This window comes from Narcine bancroftii, chromosome 3, assembly GCF_036971445.1.
Source record: "Narcine bancroftii isolate sNarBan1 chromosome 3, sNarBan1.hap1, whole genome shotgun sequence".
Lineage (NCBI taxonomy): Eukaryota > Metazoa > Chordata > Chondrichthyes > Torpediniformes > Narcinidae > Narcine > Narcine bancroftii.
The window spans coordinates 353,984,599-353,989,772 of NC_091471.1; positions in this window are offsets into that span (position 1 = coordinate 353,984,599).

The following is a 5,174-nucleotide window of genomic DNA, read 5'->3' on the forward strand; positions in this document are numbered from 1 at the left end:
TGCAACTCTGCCTTTCCATATTCCATCGTGTAATGCTTAGTTGGGAGTTGGACTTCCACGTGACCGCTGTTCACTTTCTGGCTACTGTCAAGGCGACTTTCACTAATTGAATTTGGTACTTGGACAGTTTAAAAAAAACACATCCATAATGTTACCCAGAAGGTAAAAACCGTACTAAAGTTGAGTTGAGTTTACCATGGTTTATTAAAAATCATTATCAGTTGTTAAAAGCATTAAACTTTGTTAGACGACGATTGGTCAATAAAAGTTGTCGGAACATTGTAAGTTTCTTAGAATTTCGTAGATCAAAGAAAATGAACTAAAAACATCTGACCTGGTTATCTCTCTTGAAGGCAAGCTATGACCTTCAAAATGGCTGTTTCCAGGAGATGGCATGAAATATATTAAACAATCGCTTGAAAGCCACAAAATAGAATTTTCTTGGAAGAAATACATTTTAACCCTTATGAAGATAGACACAAAAAATGTAGAAAGATAAACAGAGAGAATGAGTGAGAGAGAGAGGAAGAGACAGACAGAGAGGGGAGAGAGAGAGGGAGGGAGAGAGAGGGAGAGAGGAGATAGAGAGAGAGAGGGAGACAGACAGACATAAAGGGACAGTAAAAACCCTGATATCCAGAATTCAAGCAACTGGCAACCTCACACAACCAGCAAAAAAAAAAACTAGTGGAAAATAAATAAATACATAAAAATGAAAATAAATAAGAATAAATAAAAATTCAAATAAAAGTTTAAAATTGTAAATGTTCTCTGAAGTAACGCATAAACCTTTGGTGAAGATGGGAGCAAATATTCGGCCAGCGTCGCCCAGGATGAAGAGCTGGTTGATGCCCCTCGCCGTTGGGGTGACTCTCTTAAAGCATCTTCTTATCCCTGCTCAGTGAGAGTCACCCCAGTCAGAGGCTTTATCTGTAAACTTTGGGTGGGGGGGGGGGGTTAATTATTTATAATGTTATTGCTGGTCTTTCAGGTGGCTCTGTGGAGGGGGAGGAACCTGCAGATGCAATGACGGTTAAATGTTTTTAAAGAATGTGACTAAAAATAAAGTAAAATACTTTGAGGTTTATATATTCATGCAAGTGAAGTTTGTTCAGTGTAAGTACAGCATGAATGTCTTTTAAACTGTTTATTCATTACACACTAAGCATTGTAACAGTGAATCTCAAGAAACCAGAAAACTTGGTTATCTGGCATCTACTATCTGTACTGTACTTCCATGGATGTCAGTCAACTTTCCTCTTAGCTCAAAGAAAAATGTAAAGAGTGGCAGAGTGTGCCTGTCCCTTCTCTGTGGCACTGGAATGGACAATGTGCTGGCCTGACGTTTGACTGAGCTTCCTGAGGCCACTCGACCATGAAGAAGTGGACAGATCATTGGGCCAAAGGCCAGTTATGTTCTGTGGAACTCCACAAATTCTCTCCTCCTGTCTCCACCAGAGGCTTGTGCATCAAGACACCTGGTCACAGCCTCTACCACCCTGGTTACCATTGCCCTTCTGCTCTACCATATCTGTAGTGTGGATTGTGGAGGGTCATGTGTCCTCTCCATCTGGAGACCTCTCTGTTTGGAGTCTGGTGGGAGTGTGGAGGGTCACATGATCTCCCCATCTGGGGGGTCACATGACCTTTCCATCTGGAATCTAGTTGGAAGTCACATCACCTGCCAATCAAGGTTGGACTCCGCCCACCCATTACTACAACCTGACTGTTGGCCCCTTTAATCAACCAGAGATTACCTGGGCCAGACTCTCCAGCTTTCTGTACTATAAAGTCCACCACGTGGAGTAGCTCTTCCTCTTTTGCTCTTCATTCCTGAGATGAACCTTGTGTAGACAATGCTGGAGGAGTCGCTGTTAAGCTGGGCACCACATTGGGATTGGGGCTGTTGCATACTGCTGTCGTTGAGCCATGCCCACATTAGACAAGGAATGGCGGGAAGCAATTTGTAGTCCATGGTTGTAATAATCTGCATAAACAGTTGCTAGTGTCGGTAATATTAAGTCCGATGTGACTGGGTTGTATTGTGTTTGCGACAGGGTAAGCTGGTGCTGGTATCAGTAGTGTAGAGCCCACTGTCACTGGTTGCACTGTGCTGGGTGACTGAGAATACATACGCATGTTATCCCTGTTGGGATCCCTTATGTGCCTTTCAATAAAGATTATTTCTGCATTCACCTGTGTCCAAATCTGCTATTCTTTGGACCCACAGAACTTTTTCCTTTGCACACAACGGCCCTCGGTGATTTTCTCTCCATGGCAGTGTCGAACACAAGTCGAACACAGCTGGGATAGCGCAGAAAAACAGATGAGGGCTGAAGATGTCTTCAAAGCACAGACAGGTGTCAGATTAGCATCTCCATATCATAAGGTATTCTCTGACACAGCAGTCATGTCAACATATACACCCTGACAAAACAGCGTTCACTGGACCTCGGTGCAAACCACGCAGGCTCACAACTAGACATAACGCAAATACAGACAAATTTTTACATTTTTAAATTTAAATTAGACATACAGCAAGGTAACAGGCCCTTTTGGCCCACGGGCCCATGCTGCCCAATGACACCCAATTGACTTACAACCCCCCAGTATGTTTTTGAAGGGTGGGAGGAAACCAGAGCACCTGGAGGAAAACCCACGTAGACATGGGGAAAACATACAGAGAGTGCGGGGTTCATAGCCCAGTCCCGATCGCTGTGAATGGTGCTCTGCTAACTGCTACACCAACCGCGCTGCCCAAACAATATATGCAGGTAAAATATTCATATATAAAAACAAATGAATGAATAAATATATAAATAAATAAATATTGCTTCTTAAATGTTAGAGTCTTGGATGGTCTCGTTCAGTATTCTCACTGCCCGTGGGAAGAAGCTGTGTGCAGGTGGAAGGGGTCCCAAAGAATTTTGTACGCCCTCTTCAGGCAATGGTCCCAGTAGATCGTGTTGGTGGGGCAAGGGAGATGCCAGTGATCTCTCTGTCACTCTTATGGTCCTGTGGATTGACCTCTGATCCATTTCTTTGCAGCAACCACACCACACTGTGATGCAGCCAGCCAGGACGCTCTCGATAGAGCTCCTATAGGTTGACATAATGGTGGCTGGTAGCCTTGACTTCAGTCTTCTCAGGAAGTGCAGTCGCTGTTGCACCTTCCTGACCAGTGAGGAGATGTTGAGTGCCCACGATAGACCACTAGTTAAGTGAACTCCAAGGAACTTGGTGCTCTCCACTCTCTACACTACAGAGTTGTTGATGTGTAGTGGAGGGTGGTCATTCCTGGATCTCTTAAAGTCCACGATCATCTCTTTCGTCTTGTCCTCATTGAGACTCAGGTTATTATTCTCACACCTTTTCATGAGATTTTCCACCTTTCTCTGTAGCGTGACTCATCATTGTTGCTGGTGAGGCCGACTACTGGTTTTTTGGATTATTTTATTTTGTTTTTGTTCCATGAATATACATATCAAGAAGTTTCATTTTCAAGTTATATAGATACAAAACACAACAACCCCTTCACGGTATAAATCCGTACACCATCAGGCCTTACAGTTGGGTTTAAAACAAAGTCTTCATTGGGGAGGTCACATATTTTTATGATACTTATATTTGGGCCCCTATATTGTCCAAGTATGGTTTCCCTATTTTTATAAATAGATCATATTTGTTCTTTAGAATATATATGATTTTTTTTCCATAGGTATGCAACTGTTCATCTCTGTCTTCTATTGTGCTGTCTGTAGAGGGGAGTTAGATTTCCAAGTAATTGCAATAATTTCTTAGCCACAGCTAAAGCTATTTTAATAGTTTGTTACTTATTTCAATAAAATTGCCCAAAAGATTAAAGCTCTGGGTTGTCTGTGAAGGCCACCCCTGTTACCTCTGTTAGTATTTCAGTAATATCCTGCCAGAAAGGCCTCATCTTCATACATGACCATGTAGCATGTAAGAATGTTCCTATTTCTATTCCACATCTAAAACACATCTCCTATGTTTCCGATTATGATTTATGTAATTTCTGTGGTGTGAGATATAATTGGTGTAGGAAATTATATTGTACTAATCCGTATCTTGCATTTATAATTGACATCCTGCTATACAAACACCAATCAGACCAGCATCTTTCCATTATTGCAACTCCTAAATCCGACACCCACCTCTCTCTCGATCTCTGTAAACCTGGTTTTGCACTTTAATTTTGGTGAACAAAGTACATCTTAGATATAAATTTAGGTGTGATCCCCAGCCAAATAGTTCATTCCATCTCACTAATTTCAGGTGGGGCCAAGTTTGGTTCCCATCTTTCTCTTAAGATTGATCTTAACTGGAGAAAGCAAAAGAATGCCCCATTCGCTATTCCATACTTCTTAATTGTTCAAAAGATGCAAGAGATCCTTCCACATAACAATCATCAACATATCTTATTCCTTTGTCAAACCATGAATTCAATATTTTGTTTCCCAGATTCATAGGCAGTAAGTATATTTTTATGTATTGGTGTCCTCAGATGAACGCTATTTTCCCGATACAATCATTTATTTCTTACCTATTCCAATCATGTGTATTAATATAGGATTTTCTGGGTTTTTTAGTTATTGACAACATTCCACTTAAAAATAAAGTCCTTTATTGTCTCCTCTTTTATTGAATTCAGCTTCATTCGAATCCATGAAGGGGGAACTGATAGATAATACTTAAAATCCAGGAGTCTAAGTCCTCCCAAGTTATAGTCCCATGTTAACTTTTCCAGTGCAATTCTTGGTACTTTGTTATTCCATAGGAATTGTCTTATACAATTATGTAAAAAATTTTTTAGTTAGTGCATTAGGCAACCTTCATTTTTATACAAGTTACCCTTCCTATTAATTAATCGGCAGATCTTTCCACTTCTGTAAATTTTTTTCTAATAAAGGGGTATAAGTAAGGTTATGTAAATTCTGAAAATTATTATCTGTCATTATTCCTCAGTATTTAATTCCATCCTTCTTTCATTTAAATCTAGCACCTTTTTGGTATCTTTTATGATCTAAAATTTTCAATGGCATTATCTCCCTTTTGCCATATTTATTTTATATCCTGTTATTCTTCCATATTTTTCTAATATTGTTTGTAATCATATCAATGATTCACCCAGATCAGATGCATTATCAGCAAAT